General features: G+C 40.9%; 1 protein-coding gene across 8 annotated transcripts in view; it reads right to left on the bottom strand.

Annotated features, from left to right (window-relative positions):
• The window catches only part of THRB (thyroid hormone receptor beta), a 169,632-nt gene extending 143,865 nt beyond the window's left edge, over nucleotides 1-25,767 (bottom strand). For 2 of the 8 annotated variants that reach the window (XM_064672970.1, XM_064672933.1), the window contains exon 1: nucleotides 16,753-16,915. The gene's annotated coding sequence lies outside the window, so the exon portion shown is untranslated. Of the gene's footprint in view, nucleotides 1-15,816; nucleotides 16,041-16,526; nucleotides 16,663-16,752; nucleotides 16,916-25,678 lie in introns of those variants that run through there. The other 6 variants (XM_064672961.1, XM_064672924.1, XM_064672943.1 and 3 more) reach the window with 5 other exon arrangements.
• Between the last annotated feature and the right edge of the window lie 875 nt (nucleotides 25,768-26,642).

The raw sequence follows: 26,642 nt of genomic DNA, 5'->3' as shown, positions 1-26,642 counted from the left end.
CCCTGATGCTTTTAGAGCCAGATCATGAGCAGGAATCTCTGACTTTCCCAGTCTGAGGCAAGAGCATTCAGCATACGCACACAGACAACACTGCAGAGCTTGTTGGACTACCTACAGGTACAAGAGAGATGCTGACCATTGAACCAGCTCTGCACACCATGTTGTAGTCTGTAAGTCTCCTGCTCTCTCTCAGAGCTGCACATCTGCTGAACCATGCCACTGATGCTACCCTATGCATCTGATGGAAAGCCTCCTCCACGTGAAGCCTTCTTTTGGGAGCACCGTGGTGGATGTAAGACACAGCAGCTGCTGTGCTACTGCACTGACCACCCCGGGGTGCCGTGCCTAGGAGGTACCGATGCCCGGCTCTCCACTGACATAAAACTTTTCCATGGACAGAGCAGAACCCATGAGTGTGCCTGTGAGCTCTGCAGAGACAGGATCAGAAAAAAGTCTGTAAAAGCCTTACAAGAGGAAGACAGAAATCTATGAAACTGCTAACAAACTCACTCAGAAACCTCAAGATGCTCATGCAGGGAGCAGTGATTGGAATTTCAAATATAAAATATACCATCTACCCCATACCAGACAACACTCTTCACTTTCCATTGAAATTTGGTACAGGGGCTGAGAAGACTGCCTATGCCCACTACCTGGAAAGGACTGTGAAACCAGCAACAGCCCATGCTCTGCCCTTTTTCAGAAAATAGATGTTGAATGAGACAAGCAACGGGAAAAAACAACCTTAAGTTGTCTCAGAGCAAAGAGATTGTTCTCCTCATTACAGCACAAAAAACACGTGGCAGGGCATATTTCCATTTAGTTTTCTTCAGGTTTGCTTCCTTCTTTTGTATCCGATAGTTCTCGAGTTAGTAAGGCTGAGAGCCATATTCATTTAGCTGGCAGAACCCAGCTGCAGGTAAGGTCTTCACATCACAACAGCACTACCAACATTTTTCCCTCTAATTATTCTTGCTCACTATTCTATTCTTCAGGTCAAAAAGGAAGGAAGAGCTTCAAACACTTAGGAGAGATGCCTCCTCTTGAAGAGAATTATCCAGAAAAAGCACAATTCAGAATTAATAAAGCCACTTTTCTTCAGAGGCGTTTTGAGTCCTACATATGCAGAGGAAAGTTTTGCATTTATCAGGCAGCAGAAGGGGAAGGGCTTTCTACAGGGAGATTTTGAAATTCTTGGTCAAAGGTTAACTTGGTTTTTAACTTCAAAGTGCAGAAAATCTTGGAGGTTGAAAAAATACTGTAAAACTTCAGAGGGATGTTACCAATCTGAAACCAGGCTATGAAGGCACATAAAGCTGCCTTCTGTGCTACACCTTTCCTCACTCTTGGTTTCAGACAGTTCCTAAGAAATGAAAAGACAAAGTCCGTTTGGGAAAGTTTAAAATATAATCAGATTCTTCTGGCTGGCAGCACTGAAGGAGGAAAGGCAGTTTCATTAATTAAGATCTGAACTCCTGCTTCAACTTCAGTTTTTCATGATGTTACTAGGTATTTTAAAATATGGTACTCATTCATTGCAGGGTGCAGCACCCGCAGGGCAGTGAGTAATGGCTTTACTCTTGCTTCAGTACTGGCAGCAGCATGTTGGACTGGAAAATGAACCTCTATTTCCTATCTGTTTTTATAATCAGTTTATCTATCATCTCCTTAATTCTTACCCCTATATACACACAAGAAACAAAACATTAAAGACTTGGTACTACGCTGAAATACATTCACAACACTGCCATTGACAGCTCAATGGCGACGCTGACTTGTAACCGAGGACAGAGTTTGGCCCCAACCAGTATATCTGCAGTCTGTACGAAAAATTCATGAACTAAATCTTTTAACTTCTTTTATAAATAGGAGACAAAATGAGAGAGTCATCACTTAGTCAGCCAAGGAATGATTCAAAATCTAAACCTAGGATATAATTTTAAGGAAAGTAATTGGTAATAGATACAAAGTATATTTCCTCATTGTAACAGAAAAATGACAAAATTAAGGTGCTCTGGTTTATACCAATTTTTTCTTGTTTTCATTAATTGAAAAAGTATAAAATACCAACTAAACATAGCAGTAAGATATCAGACACAAAACAGAAATCTGTAGTATTATATGCCCAGGTATATTTTACTGCAGCCCTGAAGTCATACGTGTTACTGAGTTCCAGGTTATTTGCAAGCTTTCCTGTTTCTCTAAACACAAACATTACTTCTGGTATTTTGTAACTAGCTCTATATTATGAGGTGATATTAACTGCGGAGGTGACAGCTGGCAGAAACTTTTGAATCGAAGGGTCTCTTTCTAAATGATACACACAAAGCTCTGTATTAGCTCTCACAAGATGCACTGTTTACTAGCGATGATTACCCATGAGTAAATAATGAGTCATGATATCCTTAAAAAAGCAAACACATAAGAGTTAAAGAATAATTTCTAACATGGGCAAACAGACAGTACTGAAAAATTGAATCACTTATGTGCATTTGTCCTAATAAAGTGTTAAAAATGAGAAAAACTAGAGAAAATAGCTGTAATTATATAAAAATATGTTAGAAGATCTTGGCAAGACTGCATCTCTTTTCATATGACTGTAAAGCACCCTTTACAGGCATACAAATAGGTAAATGCAGTCTTAAATATATGCAGGAACAAATGGAAAAGGGATTTTTATTTGGTTGACACAACACAGACCATGGTAGTTTTGTCATTCTTGATAGGTTACTACTCTATCCTTACAAACAATGCAGACCACTGAAATGCCATATATTAAAATTCAGGCAGGAAAGCAGTACTGTAATTATAATAGGGATGCAAACTGCTCATTTTTATTTTATGTTATCAGATGACTTCCTAGCATTTTGGGAATTTACTGTTGGGGAATTCATTTCCGGATGATCGTCAGCGATGGTGAAATACTCTCTTCTTCATTATTGCTACTTCAATAGGCATCTTATTTCTAATGCTACCTTATACATTTCTAAAATCAGCACTAGGCTACAAAAATTCCTCAGGGGAGTACAATGGCAGACTGAAGATTATGAAAAATATGCTTATATTATGTCCATTCAAAACACTATTCATCTGTAAGGATTTTGCCTAAAACAGTTTGCTGCTAGCCATTTTGCAGAGCCTTCCAGACACCTGTGAAGCTTGTCAGCAGTTTTACAAGAAAAATTAAATGGAATCTAGTGATCCTTATAACTTTGAACCATGACTTTTCATATAACCTTCTGAAATGTTTCCTTGTGAGAACTAAAGTAGAACAAGCTGGACTCTAAAAAAAATTTTAAATAATTTAATAAATTATTTAAGGACAATAAGGAATTATGTGAAGATAGGAAAAAACAGGCACCTAACTTGCTTTTTTTGTGAACACCACTGTATTATAAAAAACATGCAGACTGAAAGTTTAAATGGGTGTTGACCAAATGTTAGGAGTAATGCTCTTGATTGACATGCTACATCCTGAAATTAGGGATGTCAGGATATATTTGAAGATTTCATGAGGATGAAATAGTCAAATTAGATTTCTTTGGAAAGAGCACTGACACCTTCATTCAAGACTGGGTATGATCATCACATTTTGGGGACTGATGCCCAGTTGGGGTACCAAGCAACTAGAAGAAAATACACCAAACCTGGTAATTCTGACATGGAGACAGGGGTGCTTTCCCCCCCTTCTTCCCTGTATACTCCTCCTACTATATTTGTCCTGAATTGTAATCTCTCATGCTTTGACCAATCTACAACCTCCATATAGTTAGTCACAGTTCACTTTTTGAGATTGTGTGATTTTAAATCACAAGTTTCTCAAAAGTTGTTGTAACATTTTAAACAGATATTTTTGAGAAGCCCCAGACAGCCATTGAGATGGCCAACCACAGCACAGATCTCACAACCTGTCCTTCAAGTTTCTTAAACTACAGACACAGTTCTGAATCAGGGTTACACATAATGTGCAATTCTGCGAGGTCCTCCTCATTTTTTGGCTGACTGGTGATTGCTAAGATCACTAAAAAGGCACCAAGGAACTTTAGCTACCAATATTCATAACAGGAAAGACGGCATTTCTTCCCCCACAACCCACAAAACTTAAAATACTACCAAAAAGAAAAGGAAGAAAAGATCAGTGCAATCAGAGCACTTCAACTAGAATAAAGACTCCTTTGGGGCACTTTAACTTCCAGTCTGAAGCTTAAAGGGAAAATTAAATAAAATCTAAAATGGCACACAGGGCTTACAAGATTACATATGCTTACATTAAGCAAATACAACAGAAACCTATTTTTGCTGTATCTTGCTTTATATTATTGTGAATGTTTAATTAAGAAAAAATAATACACTAAAAATAGGAAATAATTTAACATATTTTCCTTTTTTCTTTCCATGATGTAAATGGCCCATATTCTCAGTGTTGTTATACTAGAGTTAAATTAGGTCAAAGGCATTTAGTGTTCAAAACCAGGACATGTCACTACTATCAAAAATTATCATACAAGAGCGGATTTCAGTAGCTGCCTATCCCTCATTGTACCAAAGTTGTACCATTTCATAACATAAAGCTGCTGGTGCTTTATACAACTTAGATTCCTATCAATCAATTACAAGGTGATACCACCATCACACACAGACCAAAGTCTTAGATCCATCCCTTCTAACAAGTAGATCTCTTCATTAAAATTTAAAAAACACACTTTTTGCAGTTACCTTTTGCAACTACTTTCAGACAATTCAGACATGGTCGCTAATAGACATGTGCAGACACCTTGCAGTCTTTGCTAATGTAATTTTCTTTCCCACTCTATTATTTTTCCAAATCCTGCCTGGACTCTCTCCTGTTTAATCTCTTCTGGTTAGAAAAAAACCCCAATAAATAATGAGCAGTACACAAAAGGGAATGCAATGTTCTAGGATTGGGCTTGTATGAGCCATAGGAAAATGGTATAAAACCGAGAAGAGCTGTGAAAGCTGTAGCATGATGTCATGACCTCCGTTTACAGCAATAAATTACATCAACAAAGTGACAGTGTTCTGCGTGACCCTGCATTGTTTAATTTTTCTCTCTTTTTTAATTATTTTTCCTCTCTTTTTTCATTAGTACTGTGCCTGTCTTCATTTACCAATTCTAGTTACTTCCTCCAATTTGATAACGGTCTAACCAAACACATATTTCTCCTACACGTCCAAGCAGAAGACCCAATTTTACTGTCAACACAGCCAGATCAAAGCAGCTAACCTGTTATGGAAACATCAAGGCCAACACCCTAATAATGTCCCAATTTCTTCTGTTAACCAAAGAGATAAAATTATTCTTAATTAACAATGGGTAATTCAGCAGAAACATAACTTCAACGTAAGTGTTGACAGAAAGCAAAATGTATAGACTCAAAAATACAATTAATTTACTTCCAAAAATTCACCTTCTGATCTACAAAAGGTTCAAAAGATACAAAAATATATGCTGTGCTGCACATCCAGAGATAACAGAAGAGTACAGTATTTAAATTCAGTAGGTTTTGCTCTATTTGTTGAATTACGTAATGTTGATTAGACAACATTAGCTTGGATTACAAAGGGAAGAGCATTAATTACTTTCAATAGCAATACCACAGGCTAACTGAAATATAAGGGTATAAGGACTCTTGAGTTATCACAAACTTTCACCAAGTTTTTCATGAAGATATCAGTAAACAAAATACAACAAAATTCAACAATGAGATTCCATGCTATATCAGAAAAACAAAACAAAACCAAAACCCAAGGTAAAAGTCTGAAGAAACAAACAAGAGCATGGTATAATTTTAATCCCTATTAGACTTGCCACATACATAGATGCAGATGGCTGAGTATACTGATTCCAAATATAGCACTGTAAATAAAACTACCTCCATCATAAAAACATACTGTAATCAGATCATTTTGCTCACAAAACTGTTGAGCTTTGGAAAACAGTAAGCTTGTATCACCTATCTTTATTTTTGCCTTTTTCAGTTCTCCAGCAGTGATAACCACTGAAAGCAATCGCATATTAAATTTCATTTTCGAGTCCTGAACCCTGATTTCAAATATTGCAGGAATATGTACATTTATTTAACGCAAATAATGTTGACGGAATTGCAAAAATCAGTTTTGGGATCGTAACCTTTTCTTTCAGACATATCACTTCTGGGCACTATTTAAGGTTATAATCTGCCTGTGATACTCACCAAGCCTTTTTCACATCAAAATGAGACAGTAATTCCACCACTTTGATATAATTAAAAAGGTAGCTTGTATCACCACTAGGAAAATCACTGAAGAAAACACATTGAAGTAAATTAACAGTAAAGTACCACAAAGACTGCTGGCATCTGCTGGCTATAACCTAATAGCTCAGATTTGCTGTGCTGAGACAGCGCATAAAAGGAGTAACACCAGACATCATTTTTTCTGATTTAAAATGCTTCCACTCAAAAATACAAAGAGCATGCAATAAATACGAATGGCCAACGATCATCCTCAATACAGATAAGCTCAGCAAAAGTAAGCACTTAAACTGTAACTTCTGATCTGCCCATCTGCTTTCCCCACTTTGCCCTGCTCTCCAGATGAGAAAACAGGTGAGGTCTTGAATTACTCATATGTCGCTCTGTAGTTTTGCCCACACCCTTCTTCCTGTTACACCATCACCCAAGTGTTGTGAAATTTGGATCTCCTAATAGAGATTGCAGATCTTAACCTTCACATGGCAACAGGTAAAGCTCAGTCCTATTCTATTCCATGCCTTGCAATATCTGCCAGGTTGAATCTCGCAAATTCTTCCTGCCTGGTGCTCTTTCTGGATTTAAATACCTGTTCTCTTAAAGAACTAAAAATGACATTGAGGTTTTCACAATCCTAATTTGCAAATTGTTTCAAGCTCTTTTAGATTAGATTACTTTCCAAGCAAATACAGTAATGCCCTACTACTCTCACTTCCCAAACACAGACCGCCTTACGACTGTGCAGGGCTCAGAACGCCTTTGCTTCTTTCAGCTGCCCACGTTCACACAAATGGCTTTCACTAACTCCAGGAGATCTTTGCAAAAGTACAGGATGTTCCACTCATCCAAAGCTATTTAAAGGAGAAAGACCTAAAGAAATATTGACAATATTAGGCATGATGTATCAGGAAACCCTTAGCAACAAAACATTTGAAAAATATTAGACCGTAGATTTGATCTTGTAGATCTGGACTCCAGTGGTAAAGGTCTGACTTTACATATCTTTCTTGCACCATCAATTCAGCTGCAGACTTATGATCATCAAAACGGACTATGGCTATATCTACACAGACAGGTTTTGCAGAAGCTGAGCTCAAGTTATAACTTGGCTTGGCGTTGAACTTCACAAAGAGGAGTCCAGGTTTTTCATCTTCTTGCATGCTATGCTTGCCCAGACAGCACGCAATATCCTCTCAGCAATCCACTTGCCCTTTTCCTTCTATCTCCAGCATAAATTGCTGATAAGCCTTACTGCTAGTCCTTAGTTGAGAAAATAAAGTATGTTAAAAATATTGAGAAATAGAAATTTTTCAGAAAAAAGGCCGCCTGCACTGTTGTTGCAAAATACAGGTTACAGTGATGTGAGCTTATATTATGGGTATGAACTTCCAGCTGCCATTTGTGGACGAGCTCGATCTACGAGCAAAGGTGTCTGGTACATGCCTGGCTACCAGCCAGTGTCCACACTGGTCCCCACAGGGCTGCCTCATGAGTAGGTGGAGCAGTAATGGGAGAGGGAACATTGTTTGAGTTCAGGTTCTGTGGCTGCAATTCTACCACTTTCTTGCTTACAGAACTTGGGTTTCTTGCTGGAGCAACATGTAACCCACAAAAGAGATCTCTAAAAAGCGCTGGGAGCCAAACGGGGCAGCAAAAGTCAAGAGTGAGGGGAGGGCAAAGGTTCACAGACTCTGCTTATGTAAATTTGATTTTTTACATTTGAATTCCTATCAGCAAAGCATGATCAGAAAATTACTCCTAAACAGCCAGCAAGTCCTGGATACTTTTTATGCACACATGATCCTTTCTATGAGATCAAAGGCAATGATGCTGAGAATTGGCCTATTATGCTCAAAGGTGAGAGTATGAATTCTCTTTCTAAGTTTTAAGTAAGCTCACAACTCTGATCTGTGCATAGAAAATGCATTTAGGGCACTTTTAAAGTTACAGAGATACTTCAAATGTTTGTATAGACAGAACTAATGTGATTTGCTCTCTGTTATTTTGGTATGAATTCATAGCGTTTTTATTGACTCCTCAGAATTTATTATGGGCAAGTCTGGCAGAGCAGCTTAATTTGAAAGTGTGGTCTACAGTTCCCATTAAATTAATCTATTTTAATTTATTTTTTGCTTCCCTCCTCTCTAACCAAGTGAACTTCGATTCTTTTTCAAAACCTTTTCAGAAAGTTTCAGTCATGGAATGGCTGAAGCTGGAGAGGACCTCTGCAGACTGTCTAGTCTACCACCCTGCTCAAGCAGGGTCACCACGAGCAGGTTGCCCAGGACTATGGTCACCTCTTTCTTTAGTGGATGGAGATGCCATAACACCTCTGGGCAACCAGTGCAAAGAGTCTTGCTATTTCTGCCGAAGTAGCAAAGGAAATGTTTGGGGTTGGGGGTTTTTTTGAGTTCTATTACTTGGAACAGAACCTGTAACTTGGCAAGAAAGGCCCTTATGACAAAGATGAATCCTGCTGTCCTGTGAAAATCTAGTCAGAAGGGGAAAACAGGGGAGAGGGCTTTGCCTAAGTTTATTTGTGCTCCACAAATATTTGTTATAGTATTTGGAGAAAAAAAAACATATTTCATTCAGATTCTGGAATTTACCAGCTATCAGGTATTTAAGATGTGAAGACATCTGGAAGCAGAAGGAAGCATGCTCTGTATACATATGGTTCTTCATATACAAGGCTCCATGCAAGGAACCTGGAACTCTAAAGCTCGTCCAGAGCCAAAGCAAGGAGTCTTATCCATGTCACTGCAGGCAGGACAGAGAGATCAGGATTGCTAGTTCAGGGAACAGCTCTACAGAGACAGGGCTCTATAGAGCCCTCCCTCCCTTGGGAATTATGGAATACAGCACTTTCCCATCCCCCAGGTCATGCCATTCCCACTCACACCTACCCTCCAAGCAGAGAAAGCACTTCTACCTTCATCAAACTGAGGAGTGTTTTGATATGAGGCCTCTTGAAGAGATCACAGTAGAAGATCCTTCTGCCTCGCAAAACACACTCCCACCATCCACGCACTGGGAAGTCATGGCCAGAATGGCTGCAAGCACATTCCCTGCATCCTACTGTGAGAGTGACACCGGGTGAGATTCATCTTCCCTGGGCAGAGGATGAAAGTAAATAGGCTTCTTAGGAGGCCTGACTACCAGAGCAGTTTCTGGGTTCTCCCAGAGTTCAATGCAAATGAAGACAGCTGCCATCAAGATGGTATCTTGTGCAACCACCTACTCGGCAAGAAAGGCTTCCTACATTTCAGAGGCTATAGAGGCTATCACCATTCCTGTCCAAGTCTCACAGCACGTGTCAGTGGTCACATACATACACAGCAGAACTGCCAAGTAGGGGGGGCCAGGGAGGGCCAAATGGCAGTGGGACTGGGGACAAAGAAAACTCCCCACCAACCAAAGAACTCAACACTCAGTAATGCAGAAAGACAAGAAGATGAAAGCATAGGGTTTGGTCAAAACAATGGCAAGCAGGACTCTTGTCATTGGCTCATACCTTCAGGTGGCAAAGAAGACTCTGTCAGAAGCAACTAGGCAGCAGATGACTCCACGTGCAACCCACTCTGCCAACATCAAGAGCCTGGCAGCTGCCTTTAACACCTGCCAGATTAAGCAACTAGAGCTTAAACTGACAGGACATCCTATGGGGAAAAAAGATTCAGGACGCTATCTCCATGCATAAGACTCTTCAAGAAAATAAAATGTCTCTAGCAGCCCTGCCCCATTTCTGGCAAAGGAAAAAAGCATGAAGTATCAGAGGCAGGGGACTGGCGGTGGTGGGGGTGGGAAATGAGATGGGCAAGAGAAAAAAAAGAGAGCTTAACAGTTTGCAACAATTGAATGCTAAGCTAGATAATCAGGTTAGATGCCTTCATGGTGCAGAGCTAAGTGATTTTCAAGTCAAAATTAACAATAACCAGTGACAAATTACTGTTACATGCATATAAGTCACAGGCAAGGACCACATGCTCACAATATGCTACGTAACCAACTGCATTCTCTGTGATCTGATGTTCCCAAGTTTCCTGGTTTCAAATAAATTTAAGAGGAACTGTAGTTTTCATGCACAACTATTACTACATGTGGCTAAGCACCCTGAAAAGTGAAGCGGTACCATCCATGGACTCTAAACCTTAGTTTATCTGCATATACTCAAAGATACCTGAATTAAGGCTGCATAATCAACCTTAGTTCTGGTATTTCTTTTCCTCAGTACTTGACATTATAATCTTAATATCAGCAACTTCTGCAGTTAAACAGTTGATCCAAGTCCTCTGGCCCAAAGCTGTTGTATTCTGGTCACATAGAACATTTCAATAAATTAATCATTTCAGTAAGCCACAGTGAAACGGGAACAACATAAAATGCATGCGGTTCAATGCTGCATAGGAAGTACTCTTTGTTCCAGATATAATTTTCTTTGTATTTGTAGAAATAAAATTATACTTTCATATTTAATGGAAGCAATTAATTTTCCTTAAAAATGAAATTTGTCAAAAATACTTTATAGGTGAATATTCTTTTAATGCATATGTGCATGGGCATGTATATTCTGGATTTACATGAATATGACTGTACAGACTCTTTCCATGTTTATCTAACTGCATAATGTGTTTCACCTTATCCTTTTTTGGAACAAATGAAACATACAAAGTAAGACATCTTACTTATAAAAGAAGGCTCAAGATAAACACTTCCATTTCCTGAAGTGATGAACGAAGTCATTCTAAGCCTTATACAAAAATGCTACAGATCTTAGTTACACTTTGAAGCACCTTGTGCACAAACACACCACGTTTTTAAATAAGATGTATGTAATACTGAAAAAAAAACCCAAACAAAAATCAAACCCAAACCAAAGGCAGGGACAAGTTAATAAATCATGGAAATAAAATTATTTTAATGTAAAGACAGAAAACAGTTTGAAGGTACATGAAGGCAATCCTACCTGTCAAGAGTTGCAAGGAGCTAGGCAAATGGACAAGGAATGATACAATTTTGCTAAAGGTCAAAGGAAAAAAACAACGATAAAGAAGAAATATTATCATTTTATTAGTGTTCATTCTTTCTACTGGTAGGAAACCAAGCAGCAGCAGCAGCATTCCATACCTGCTGAAGTACAGCTTGGCTGGAGCACATGGCAAATAGCTGGCATAGCCAAGTCAAGAGAAATAATGCAAAGTCATGAATGGAAGGTGTCGAGTTAACAGGATACTAAAGGACGCAAAGGTGCAAGACCTTTCATGGGTACAAACCCATGAAAACATAAGAAAGGAAAAGGCCCAGAGTTCAAGACCATTGCACAGATATGAATAATGAGAGCAAACAAGACACATGACTCAAGGAAGGCAACTTGCAGTGGGGATGAAAACAGGTCTTCTTACCCACACATTTTTCTCGTGAATGTTTTAAAATGGTTCACCTATTTGCATGTCACTAAGACATTGGTTAGTGAAGAATTGTTCAAGGATCCAACTACTTATGTAGTTGACAGCTATTTCTGATTGTCTTCAAAGAGCTCCTTTATTTTCCTACACCACAGCTGTTGCAAAGAACATCTACTGTCAAGCAACATTGTTGCCGTATCTGCAGCATACAGTTCATTCCTACCAAGTCTCATGAAGTAATCCAGAAGACAGTCAAACACCAGGATCGAAACAGGCCAAAAAAATGTAGCAGGTGAGCAGAAATAATGATCTTCTACCCCAGATAAAACAGTAAGCATTGTGTATGCATACTGAGAAGCAATTTGGTTCTATGTGTACCAACTTCATCCAGTAAAAGAAAGACTTACATTTTGTTTGACTTTAAATTCACTTGATCAGCCATTGATCTTCTTGCTCTGTTTTCTACCTTACTATTAGGCAGCTCGACAATCAGTCCTTTTATTTCTTCCAATGGAAAAACAGAACCCTAATTTATTGGGTTAGGTTCACCAGAGGACACAGAACAGTTCTGTAGTCTAGAATGATCACACTGCTTTCATGCGTATAATCTAATTATAACATAAGAGTATTTGCCCTTTTAGTTCATCAGTAAAAATTATTACAGCTCTGTATATTTAAGACACATGTGGATATACAGATTTTTTTTTAAAAACTGCAATTTATTCCTGTACTCTTTGACTAGTTCACTGGTTTCACAGGATATTTAATTTCTAATAAGCTACAATAGGTCAGAGTAAAATGAGAATTTTTATGACCAAAGCATTCAGAACGGAATACACAATTTAATTTTCATATTTCAAAAAGGCATTTTATTTGCTTTCAATTTCCTCCTCTCTAGTTGCAGGCTATTACACACACTTTGGCAGTGTGACCGTAAACCAAAAAGGCTAACAACAGAACCAACTTTTCCAAACAATTCTTTTACTTGCATTGTCCCCCTACCATAATCACATTTAAAGTAAAGTAGTTGGGATGAATAATGGAAACAATCTCATTCATGTGTTGTAAATTAAATGAGAGAAACAACTTGTGCAAGATTCAATCTCTTTATTCAAAATGTCCTCTTGGACCACATACAACCAATGAAATAACACAGAACCAAAGGAATACAATTCTTTAATCTTTACACAGAAATGTATAGTCTGCCCTTGATTTTGATTATTATGTTCTCATAACACATGCATTGTTTGTTTAGTTATCCCTGTACAATATGTAAAATCCTAGCTCACCCCTGAGAAGGGAGAGTAGTTCTCCACTGCACAATGACAAGTTCAAAAAACATCAGAAGCAGTACTGCCATACTAATGGCCATCTGAATTATTCTGGTAACTTTTTTGATGAGATAAATTAAGTCAAGCAGACCCTTGGACTAACATACTGCATTTCAAGTACAGACTTCCTCACCCACCGGGAGGCCTTACTTAAGTTAAACAGATAGGAGAAGGAAAGCACCTTTGTGACCTGGCAGAATTCTGCTGTCATATACCCAAAGAGCTACCGAACAGCATATATTTATTTATTTATTTGCTTATTTGAATGGGGCCATGCAGGAGAGAATCTAGGACTACATACATTGCTATTTGTGAAATTTGGAAAGGAGGGGACAACAAACTGTGAAAATATTGAGAAAATCTTTCCTGATCGATCCTCTGACCCTGGCTGACAAAAAATTCACAAATTTATACCCTGACCATACTCTCTGTAAAAACCCATGGCATGAACGTGCTGCCTTGTTCCCTGCAGGCAGGTGGACGGTGCCCCAGCAGTATCTCCACCCTTCCTCCAGAGGCCAGATTCTCATGTGCTTTGGAAACCCTGCATGCAAAAGGACAATACGCAGGAAATATGCAGCTCTGTATTGCTACCCTGCACCCTGCAGTACAGCTCTGCTTTCTGCCATTACAGCCATCTCCTATTAAAGACAAAATTAGTTAGGCTGGAAAAATTACCACTTCCCAAGTCCTAGAAGGAAATCCAAGACACAAGGGCTCATAGTAATTGTGCTTCTCCTGCCTTCCCTCATCTCAGGCTATTTATCTGAGCTTCTTTCACATGCATACCTCTTTTGCCTTCTTCAACTTTTAGTAATAAGCAAACCCCAAATCAGTAAACCAGAATATGATGGAGGAGAGATAATGAGCATCAGAATTTCCTTTTCCAAGGAGCCAAAATTCCTGATCTCACCCTTCCGGTGGCAAACGAGATTCTTGCTGGAGGATGTCCTGCCTCAAATCAGGTGGGGTTTTTTTGAGGTTTCATCTCTTGATTCCCTTCCAAATGGAATCAAATTTCAAGACAGGCTGCACTAAACTCTGACAAACTTCCATGATTTAAGTTTAGCAATCCTTCTCCTCCCTACCTTCTCTTGGCTGGGTTTTTATTTATAGCCAAGAGGAAAAATCCTGCTCATCATCAGCAACATGGAAGCCAGGAGAGGATATATGCCTATCACAGGTATGTGTTATTCTGCAAGCTTTTTTACAGAACACCAGTATCTGTTATCACTAACAGCTTTCTCCCCTTCATCTTCAAAAAAAAAAAAAAAGGCAGCAAACAACCATATACTGAACAAAGCAAGTATAACATGCACCTCAGAGAAAGCATGTCTTTCAACTTCACATGTCCCACTACTGTAAACTCTTTGAAAAACACCTGAAGAAACCTGTCTTCAGGGTAAGCAGCCTTCAGCAAAAGCAGATTCACTTTCACTTTTTCCAAAATCCCCCATATGTTGTCCTCATATAGCAGGAAATGATCAGATAATAAAATTAATGCTACAGCACATAAAAGAGTGAACAAAAACACTACCACCACTTTCTACTAAGCAAAAGAACATTCCCACACAGGTGACAGCACAAAAAAAAAATTGACTTTACATAATGACTTGGATATGCAAAGAATTTCAAAAGCATTGAACAATTTGGAGTAGCCATGATGTGCTCAACTCCAGCTCATAGAAGCCTTTATCCAAAACCAGTAAAAATCAATGGGAGATTTTCCACTGACTCTAACAGACTTTGGTTTGAGCCCTTTAAGATCTGAATTATTATACTCCACACAATTAGAAGCATATAAAAACCACAGCTAAATCCTCTCTTTTCCAACATGGAGCCATGAGACATTTAAATTTCCTCAGGACCATCCAGCAGCAGTGTCCTCGGTTTCACAACTGGTACGTCAGGACTAGATTATTCCATCATTAGCAAGTAACAATGGAACATACCAGCTCATCCAAAGGTCACCAATTCAAATAAACTGGAAGAAGGCTGAGACTAATTTAAAGGTCCTGGGACTAATATGAAGGGTGATTTCATGCCAGTTAGTAGAAAAGAAAAAAAAGTCTTGTGAGGAAGGAAGTAGGCATATACAGTTTCACAAAACTTTTGTTTTTATTGTGCCCTAAACAGCTGTTCTATGAGAAAGTGAACAGCTATACTTTCAAGTGATTTAGTCCAGCTTCTTCTCTTTAAAAAAGGCTATACATTCATATACCTATATTATTTATAGTTCAAAGTAAGGGAGAGAAGTCAAGCCTCTCACTGTAAGGCAATACAGCTAACCAATGCAACTGAATTGATCATGGTAAGGTCTTCTGAAAATTACCTTGTTACTATTTCTTATAAAGAACAAATTTCTTATAAAGAGCAAACCCTTTGCTCTGTTGTTTTGCTTTTTCTTCTCAAATGTTTATTCAGAAGTTGGAGCTGGGAAAACAGGAATCAGAAAATCTAGTAAATTGTCTCAACATACGACTAGTACTGAACTGTAAAAGGGAAACAAACCATTTTTTATAAAAAAAAATCTAGTCTATCAATTAAGCAAACATATATTTACGACAGACTAAGTTTTGTAAATAAATGCCAAATATGTTACTGTAACTAGCAGATGGCTCAGTTGGAATGCATGAATTTTGTGTTAAGTTAAAATAATAAAGGGAACACGGCTTATACTGTAGAAAAAACATCCCGTCTGTCTTCCTGGTCAGAGCTGGTATTTATTACAGCATTTTTAACCTGTGTTTCGCCTTCCTCCGTTCAGATTCACAGGAGGGTAAACAAGGTTTCTGGGGGCCACAGGGCTATGGGGCTCCTGCCACTCACCAGAACAGGTGCGATCCTTCCTACCGGCAACTGGCTTCGTAGGGCTGACAATTTTCCCTTTTCCTTTTTACTCATACGCTGCCTGATCAATCCACCCACTACAGCTTCCAAGCCTTCTTCTTCTATATTTAGTTAACAATTAACACATTTGACTTTTTTAACTTCGCGGATTTCTGCTGCTGTTGTTGTCGTCGCCGCTTTAGAAAGTCAAACAGAACTTCAATGCATAAACTCTTTAACGGGGAAATACCACCTATGCTGCAAACATAAATAAATCAGGAAGCGCCGGCAGCCGCGCGCGCCGCCGCTCCCCCCGCCCGGCACCGCCGCCCCCCGCGGTGATGAATACCGGCGGTGCCGCGGCCCCGTCCCTGCCCTCCCCGCCGGGCCGCGCCGCCGCTCGCCCCCCGCCGCCCCCGGATGCTGCTGCGGGCGGGCGGCGCCCCGACGGGCCGGCGAATCTCCCTCCCCGACAGCGTTTGCGCGCCGCTGCTACCGCTCTCCCCGCCGGTGACAGCTAAATATAGTGAGCGGCCGGGGAGCGCGGCTCGGCTCCCCCGCGCCCGCCCCGCAGCGCCGGGCGGACGGCGGGCAGCGCGGCGCTCCGCGGGGGCGCGCCGGGACTCCCAGCCTGCGGAGCCGGCACCCCCTGCCCGCCCACGCCCGCGGCCAGGCGCGCTGCCCGCCGAGCGGGTGCGCGGGTGACTTACCGGCGGAGCGGAGTGGCCCGCCTGCCCCGCGCCCCTCGCCACCCGGCCGGGCGCGGTGCGGTGCCTCTCGCCGCGTCCCTCCCGCCAGCCGCCGTCTGGCTGCGGACGTGACCTGGATTCCCCCCGCCTGCGCCGCCGCCTCCCGCGGGGCCGCGCACACGTCGCGCCGCGCTGCGCCCCCCCGGCCCGGCCCGGCCCCGCCCGCGCCGCCGCCGCCGCCGCTCACCTCCGGCCGCGGCGACCCGCCTCGCCTCGCCTCGCCTCGCTGCTTGCGCGCCTCCCGCCGCCCCGAGCGACGCGCGGCGGAGCGGAGCCCAGCGCGGCGTTACGCAACGCGCCCCGCGGCCCCTCCGCACCGCGGAGAGGGTCGCCGGGAGGCGGGAGCGGGGCGGAGGGAAACCGCGGCGGAGCCGGAGCCGAAACCGCCCCCGGCGGCCACTTGTAGCGCCGCTGGAGCCGGGATGCCCCCGGCTCCGCTGCGGCCCCGCGGGCGGCGCCCGGCCGGGCGGGCAGGGCGGGCCCCGGGGCGCCGCCGAGTCACCGCTTCGCCCCGGGGGCTCGGGCGGAGAGGTGCGGGGACGGGCCGCGGGGGAGCCACTGCGCGGGCACCGCGGCGCGTTTCTGCCACGGACACTAGATCCCGCGGCCGTGGGTCGCCCTGCCAGAGGAGCACGGGCACGGGAGAGGAGAATTCCCCGTGGTCCGAGGCTGAAGGCAGCGGCCCCCAGTAACAACTGTGCCACGGCTCAGCCTCTGGAGCGGACACCGAGGGCAGCCGCGACTCTGCGCAAACACAGTCAAAGGGCTTTTTGATGGCTTCTGCATCCGGCTGGATTGTCCCGCTCTTGACTCGTATGTTTTTCCCATGGGCTTTGACAGGCGCACCCCGCCGCGGGGCCTCCCCGCCGCGGGGCCTCCGTCCCAGGGGTGCGGGCAGCCCCGGTGGGTGCTGGCGGCTGGCATCCTCCCTTCAGGGATGCCCAGTGGGGGCTCTCCCCTTGGCCCCGCATCTCTGGGTTTGGGGAACCCAGGGGTCAGAGTGAGAGGGCAGCTGGGCAGCCCACCAGCCCTGCTGACAGCCGACCCGTGCAGACGTCAGCAGGAATGAGATGGGTTGTAACCAGAACACCGGCTCCGACAGGAAAATGAAGACTGACAGTCCTCTGGCCTACAAAATCAGGGCAAATTGGGTCTCAGAAACATGATCACCTCACATCATCCCAGCACAAGTTGAAGAGCTCCTTGCTCTTCACAAAGCAAACAGGTTTGGGAGGCTGTAGGTTCCCTGGCCTTCGGTCACGCTCAGAAGAATGTGCTCAGGAAAGGATGACAGTACATCTCCACCACCCATCTCTAATTCATGAGGCCGGGAAAGCAAGGAAGGAGAAGTACCCAGAGTCTCATTACCAGCTATCAGCTTGAGCGAGTAAGATGGCGTCTGAAATAACAGGCGTGAAAGCAATAGCTACTTGACAGAATAAGATCGGTTTGTTTTTCCTTAAGGAATTACAGGAATATTAAACCCTTCTTGCAGTTATAAATCATTTAATGCAAATCATTTAATCCAAACAGAATTTTTACAGGCTCATGAGGCTCACTCATTTTGCCAAGAGTGAGTCATGTACAAATAAAATGAAACCAACAAAGAAAAGTGCTCTCATACCATGTGTATGTGGGTGATCCTTTGAAAAACTTGTAATTATTTTTTTAACTCTACCACAGCCAGGAAGACAGGTTTGTGAAGCAAGAGCAAACCTTGATAACTGCAGCCCATCGACGTGTACTTTTTCCTTCACTCAAAAAGTAACACAACAGGTCCCTTGTCAGGCCAATGACAGCAATGGCGTGACTAATGTATCAGCAGCCCCTCAAACGCCACGATTTCAAACCCAGTTGTGTGCTGACATACTAAGGAAGCAAAAGACTTTTCAAAAAAATGAAAATAATGTTCAGTGATTAATACTTAGTAAAAGAATGCAGTAGGCAGCTAATCCCTCACGGGTTAGTTAAGGACGTGAGTTAAACTTCATTCTTCACTCCCCATGTCATAAATATGTGCTGCTAAACACAGAGCACAGCATGAGCCAGTGGGGTGGTGATGCACTGCTCTGAAATGACTAAAATGCAGGGACACAAAGCCATGTGATGGTGAGAATGGGAGCCTTAAAATGTGTCATCATCCCCATCGAATGACACTGACATGGAATGCCATTCACTGATGGCAATGGCAAATATTTGTGGATACTGAAGAGGTATGGCTTCCTCGTATATTCTGTTGCCAACTCCCTGCATCATTTGGAATAGATATGTGAAAGTATCTTGAAGTGTTCCTCTAGCCACCTACTTTGCATTCTGACAAGAGGACAGATGCTCCTGGGTCCTCACACAACCGCAGTCTGCCTTCCATCTGCTTAGCCAAAAGACAATACTTGCATATGGACTGTAACTGCCCAGACTGGGGCAATCCAGGACCCTAAGCCCTCCTGTGACTTTCACTAGCGGTGCGCCCCCCCCCCCCCCCCCCCCAGTGCCTGAAATACCATTCCCATCTGGCAGAAAGTTCTCTTTGAGTTTGAGGGAATCCCTGCTTGCCTCGATGCTATCAGAGATGTGCTGTGTCTACCATTCATTCACATAAATGTCTTTCTTAGTGACCATGAGACAAGGGTTCAGTATTGCAGGACATGTCAAAGAGCCTCTGAAACCCTATGCTACCTGTGCTGCCTGACCTGGAGCAGGCACTAAAGAGGGAGGGAGGAGCAAAGGGAGGGAGCACATAGTTTGTACAGCCAGGAAAGTAATGACAACATTTTCCTTGTCCCTGAGAACAGTTCAGGTCCTCTACAGGCATAATTTCCCACTGCATCAGTTGCCCACAGGCCATGACTTTGTTCACAAATGCAGGAGTCAGAAACTTCCTTCAACTAAAAAGCAACCAGCACTGACCTCATCAAATGCCTGATAGCTGGACCAGGAGCGCATAGGATGTAATCAAGCTCTGAGATGAGCTGGAGGAGAATCTGTACAACTTCTGTGGCATAAAGCTTTTGTCAATGAAACAGCATTCTTTCTTTTGTTTTTTAACACAATGACTTAATTTGATACCTTGGTGGATTTCAGCTTTTTATCCTTTATTGCTCTCCGTTTACTTTTCCTCCTAAGTAATTTTTGCCTGGCTTTCATACCTCAGGGCTGGGCAGGCAGGGGAGAACTTTAGTTTATCTGGGCTTTCTAATGGTAATGGATAGACATTGTGCATCTGCCATCAACTGCCAGATTTCCTTGTTACTGATTGGTTTTGGTTTTTTCCTATGCATTTTTGTTTGGCAAATCAGATACAAATGACTTTGTGTTTTTCTTAGAAGTACTACACACCTCATGGTTCCTTTTTGAGGAGGGGTGTTACTAATTTGTTTATACACAAGCAGGCAGAAAGCACAGGCAATCAAACATGAGCTAAGATGAATCACTTGACCATTTAGCACACATTAACTGGTGGACAGAGGAGCCCCTAATCACTTTCTGAAGGAGGGTCTTACAAGACACACGGGTTTTCTTATTTTTTGTAATTTCCCAGCCCTCTTATTTCCTCAGTGCATGGGAAAACAGTGAATAAAGATGAAAACAGTTGTGATAAAATAGCACTTTAAAAGTTACTCTGGAATCTGCTGATTAAATGAGAACCTCACCTTTTGACAGACAAAGAGAATCCAAAACATTTTGTTTTAAAAGTGTTACAAGCAATGTGGAAATCAGGAAGCACACATGCCCCTTTTCATTTTTTAGACTATCAGAAATGAGTCAGCACAGCAGGAAAGCATCCTGTGTGGGTCCCTCTTTAAACCACGGATGACCAGTGCTTATATACACAACAAAAATACTGGAAAGTACATGACTACAATGACTTTAGATTAATGTCCATTTATTATTAATCCTAGCTGAGGCCTATCTTCTCTAAATGCCATGAAACACTTCAAAGCCTATTGGTGTTAAATGAAGGTATTTGACCAACATCCTTTACTCTTTGTCTGGGGCAAACATCCATTTCCTGAAAAAAAAAAAAGGGAAAATAAACCACTAGTACTATATACTGTTTCTTTTCCTCTTCAATTTCCATTTTCCAATACAATGTAATATATGTCTGTTTCAAGATTTCTGGGGAACAAAAAAATAACCTAATTTAATAATACTTTGTTTTTGTACAGAGATCCAATTCCATCCTGCCATCGGAATTCGAGGGGAACCACAGGAGATGTGTGAGAACAGAAGAGAAATGAATGAAAATTGAGACAAATAAGAAAAAAAAATAAATAATAAGAAGGAAATCAAAAGAGAGAGAAACAAACCTAGAGGCACAATCTAACCTCCAATGCACCGTTCATATCCATTTTTGATCTTCCATGAAAAAACACAGCAGGGATTTTTTTTTCAAGTTATGCAGGGATGCACATGGGACAGGACATTAGTGCTCTGTCCACAAAACCAAATGAACAAGGGCAAAAAATTATGAACTTAAAGAAAAGCAGCAAGATTAAATTATTATAAAAAACTATTTTTAAGATCTGTGTTTCTAAATTGCAGCAACAAAGTATTGGGGAAAACAGTTTCAGCTCTGCTACACTGAAGCAGGCTTCCAGACTAAACACATATTTGTGTATATTCTCCTTTTTATTGCAAAAGCTGTTTTACTAAAAAAGGGTATTTGGTCTGTTATCAAAGGATGATGAGGAGGGTCAAGAAAGTTCAACACGAAACAGACAATTTATGGTCGACAAGTCCATTGATGGCTAGTAAACATGATGATGCAATCCAATGAAAATTCTGGTTTAGGAAATTCCCACAGCCTCTGACTGCCAGAAGTTAGGAAATCCTACACTTGTCCTATTTTTTCCAGTCTTTCTGCAAGCATCCTCTACTCATTAGTCAAAGGTAACTAGGCTAGATGGGCTATTGGAGTAAACAAAACCAGTAGTTCATTCTTCTCATACTCCAAATAGATCATCAAGCCCATTCCTGTCATATTCTGCTGCCACCGGTGATTAATTTTTTAATGATCCAAGTCATGGCTCCAAATTTCAAGATAGTGGACCTAGTTTGGATTTCCCAAAAATACACAGCAGAAGCAACTACACATTAATAAATTAATATTAATGCAAAAAGTAGATGGCAGCTGACAGGCTTCATTAGCTCAGATCTGTAGCTTTTCCTTAATTCTGAATAGGATGGACAAGGGGTGAGATGGGCACACTAGTAAGGACAGCCCATTAAGCAAGAAGAAATAGCACTTAACTGACCTGCAGAAAAGCCTCTAGCTTGAAGTGGGTGTGATAGCACCAAAGGCTTTGCACACGGTTCCCTTTCAGTAGTGTATAAGGGATATCTCTTTTAAGAAGAATCAAAGAAAGAGTGAATGCAGCTCTGAGAGAAGGTAGAGTGGGAAGAGGGCTGGAAGTCCTACTGAAACCAGCTCCCTTTTCCCAAACCATGGTGGTTTCAGTTAAAAGATTAGGGCTTGGACAGGCTCCTGCAGTTGGAATAATTATTACTGGGTTACTCTGAGGGAAAGCAAAAACCCACCAGGGAGGGGCTTGATTTTGGAGGCCTGACAGAAGCAATAGCTTTGCAAGTTCTCTCATTCCTAATCCAAGACCATATGGAGCTCAAGTACCAGGTGGGTGGGTATATTAATTGAGGGAATGTGCAGCTTGTCCTACTCTAAATCTACTTATTCTTCATAAGTGATCATTACTATAGAAAACAGCAAGAAACATAGAGATGCTGGGAAACAACCTCCACCTCTACATAAAAAATAACAGTGTCTAGGAATTGAGATTCCACCTTTCTACTAAGCTCAGAACAGAAGGTAGAAGCCTGGTATCTCTTCTCTGGAGAAGATGAGGTCATCTACTCAGTAAGTAAAAACATGTAAAATAATGCACTATAATCTTCCCATTCATTCTCCATCTCTTGCCTTAGCAGCATTTTGCTAAGCTTTATTTTAGCAGGCCTAAAACATGCAAAAAATGAGACTACTTTACCATCTTCATCTTGAATTCAATCATAGCTGTATTTCTGGAAGAATTCAGAGACATGCACAGTTTTCATTGAAGTATTTTGGTTCCTAAGTTCTCTTGAGAGGCATGAAAAGAAGTATTACCATGGTGCTAGCAAAAATGCTATAACAGAAAAGCACTACAATTCTATTAGTTTAGAATGGCTGTTGCCATATTTTGCCCCAAGCGTAGCATGTAATGTAGCATAGATACCTGCTCAGTGTAATATGTAGTGCTGGTACAGTTCCAACAATCATATTTCAGTAAATGCCAAATTAAATGTGATTTGCCTGACATACAAGAGGAAAGCGTCCTCTGAGTGTGATTATGGGCTTCATGTTGTGATATTTATGCTAATAGTGTCTGCAAAAGAAGCAGTTCCTTCCCCTAGAAAACCTAACCTGTCAGGAATCACAGAAGGTGCTTTGGAGGCTAGCTTGAAAAATCTCTCTGTAGGACCTGCCAAGGAAGAGTCCTACTTTAGTCAAAACTCTAGGTTTTCAAGTGACCTTCAAGTGCTGTAGCAGAGTGGCAGTGTTACCCCATGTGCATAAATCTTTGCAGAGGGATGTGTTTCAGTAAAAGCTCTTGCTTGACTTCTCAAAAGTATAGAAAGTCATAGCATAGCTATGCATAGCATAGCATAGCATTGCTATACTTTTTTTTAGTTACCTGGTCAGCTAAAACCCAATAACATTAAAATTAAAAACCTAATTATGACCCAAATGCAATGAATGGAAGTATGGAAACACCTACAGATCATTCCTGATGTGCTCAGACCCATGGCTATGAACTCCTGGAACAAATTAGAAACTGGCACTACCTTAATAGCTGGGTATCTCATTTCTTTAGTATACATCCGAATGAGCAAAACATGAACAAACAAGCAATGGATGAAACAGATAAGTGGCTAATTCCAACATGCAGGAACCTCCTGCTTATTAATTTATCCACCCTAGTCAGTCCTCTGACTACAGGAAAAACAATCCACCAAATCTATACTTGTGTACCAGGGCATTAAACAAATTATAATACACAGAGACAGGCTGAACCACTTGCGTGTTGTTTTTAAATTATCTTTATGAAAACGAGAACTCGGGGAGGAGCTGGGGATGATTAGAAACTGATGATGGCATACACTGCAGGCTTTTCCTTCTTCCAAACATATCCTTTAATTTCTTTAAATTCCCTAGGTCTTCAGACACAGAAAGAGTAGTTTCTCATTCCTTCTAAAGACTTTTAGAAAGCTGGCACTTAGACTTTTAGCACTGTGAAGAGGAAATAAATGTTTGAGGAAATCTTACCTGTTTAAAACACTTTTTAATGGTCCAATGATTTTTTAAAAACAACAATTTGAATTATGCCATAAATATCATTACAAACCAGAATTAAAGTAATTTTACACCCTGACTATAGAATTCCTGAAACAACCCAATAATAACCTGAAGGGAGGAAATTCTCTAGAAAAAAAAATGTGTCTTTATTGTTCATTATAACACCATATTTCATCATTCAACATTGAAAATGTCCATTAATAATATAGCATTCATTGGTTTTATAACAATTACAGTTCAAAATCTTCTTTTTGGAACTTTAATTGATCCTCCAAATGAGCTTTATTAATCATTGACGGAAAACTGGCAAAATCCTACCCCGTACTTTGGCAACATTTCAAAATGTCCAATTAGGTCAAATCAAGAAAGCCCCAGAAACCAATTACAGCAGCACTTCTAAGCCAAAAAATCTCATTGTTCTCTGAAAAAACTGCAACTTTATAGGAAAAAAACCCAAACAAAAATCCTCAATCCTGATCTGGTTATGAACCTGAAATACCACCTCCATAGAAACATGCCAAATAGTCACTCCTTGAACTACATCAATTAATGATATTTGTTCAGAGATTTTATTTATCAGTGCCATAAATGTCACCAAGCAGTTCACCACAAGGAACAGTGCCAGCCAGTTCCTTAATCTGTCAAGCAAACACTTGCTCCCCTTCAGCATTTTTCTGTACGTCTCATCTGCAGTGCTGTAATTGCACATGTATACAAAGTCTTCACCTTTTTTATGAGTTTCATATGTTCTGTATCTCACCTCCATGTTTGTACATTAACAACTATGTTGACAATGAGATAAAAATAATCTTGGCGGCAAGAACAATAGCGACCTTTATCTAACTTCTCAAGAATGTGATCTTTGCTTCTGCAGTACTTCTGCACGTACAGCCCTATGGTGCTGGTGGGCTGTTTGAGGTGTATTTTGCTGCCAATCCTAATCCCACCACCCACAGTCAAGAATTAATTAGGACTTGAAGATGCCAGAGGGAGGCAAAACAAACAAAAATAGCATTTTAATTAACTACAAACAATAATTAAGATTCTGCATTATGTTTAGCATCTGCACATTTCTGGACTTACTGCAGTGACTCTGAATCTGATGAGATCATCCATCTAAATCCCAGAGGACTGAACAGATCTGAGATCCTAAGTATATTTCCTATTATATCTTAAAACAGTAAATAATTCATGCATTCTTATTGTGAAGACCAGTAATTAAAAGTTTTTTAAAATGTCACTGTAAATGAACCGAATCCATATATCCTGCCCAGACTAAAGGAGAACAAAATGTGCAGCTATATAGTAAGTAGATTTGAGTTTCCAATTCCAAATGTATACCTGTTCTGCCATTTCATAACACAATGGTCCCCACTTCACCATACTTAGTTATTTAGTTGGTTAGGTTTTTATTTATTCACTTACTTATTTACAGTTCACTTTTACTTTTTTACTAGCTTTTTTTATTAAACCTGTCATTATCCTAACAAAATTAGGAAGGCAGTATTATATGACATATTTTTGCCAAAGTCACAAAAGTTATTTGCAACATTTTCCACTCCAGTGCTCTTTTGAGACACAGAACCCTCCAAATCTCTTCCTATCTATTTTAGTTACTCAGTTTTCTCTGCCATTTGATCTTTAGCTGGCTAGTTTACAAACTGGATCTTGGCATCTCAACACAAAGTATTACATTCCCTCAACTCGTGCTTGACACAGTTATATATCCTTCAGAAGTCAAACCCTCTTAACAAAAACTCCTTACCTTCACCAGGAGGACAGGTAAATTTCCTCAAGTTTACTTTACCATGATCTTGATCAAGGGTAACCACCAGGACCTAGCCATACAGAAGAAATTCAAGGGTTCTCTTGCGCCTGTCTCTAGAAACCTAAAGGAAAACATCTGTCTGAAGTAACCACATGGCTTTAGCGTTCTATCATTTTCCAAAAACAGCTAGACCAAACCTCTTAACATACAGTAACTACAGCTAAAACCTTAGTTCACCAAAGATAATGGAACTCATAGTACCATTTATATAATGCAGTCCCAACATCTCATTTGAATTTTAGCCACTATATGGCAGACAAGTGCAACATTTTAGCTAATACGTTGAAAGCTTTGTGTGGATCCTTTTCTTCCTCCCCTTATTTTTTTATTAGCCCATTATTATAAAAACCAAGAAATGTTTGGAAGATCCTGCATATCTCTAGCCCTCTTTCAGATTGAGTTTCATTGGTCCCTCAGGTTTCATAGGTTCCATCTATTCTCCCTTACATTTTGCTAAACTAGTAGATACAGAAGATTAACTGATTCGTAATGATATTGTTGTTTTCACCTCCACAGCAAATTTTTGAAATGCAAATAGAATAATTGTAACGGAAGTATTAAGAACTTCATAAATGCAGTAAAAACAGACTGGTCTGTATTTAGAAAGCTGAGGTCAGACCTAAGTGTAAAGTTTATGTCAGGATGTAATGTAATGTAATGTTATGTCAGGATCCTAATGTAAGGATATCTTTTGTTAGAATGACTGACATTATTTATGACTGATTGCAAATGGGGCTGAATTGCTTTGTTGACTTGGAAAGGTCAGGAAGTTTACTGTTTTTCCTCTCATTTTATTTATGTCATGCCTTTTCTTTAGCTGTCTGTACTCTCATAACTGCACCACTTTGTTATATTTGTCCTTCTACAAAAGCTTTCCTTCCTTCTTATTAATTTTTTTTTC

This window comes from Pseudopipra pipra, chromosome 1 (assembly GCF_036250125.1).
Source record: "Pseudopipra pipra isolate bDixPip1 chromosome 1, bDixPip1.hap1, whole genome shotgun sequence".
Classification (NCBI taxonomy): domain Eukaryota; kingdom Metazoa; phylum Chordata; class Aves; order Passeriformes; family Pipridae; genus Pseudopipra; species Pseudopipra pipra.
Note: the sequence above shows the minus strand (reverse complement) of the source record. Positions and strands in the feature narration are given on the sequence as shown.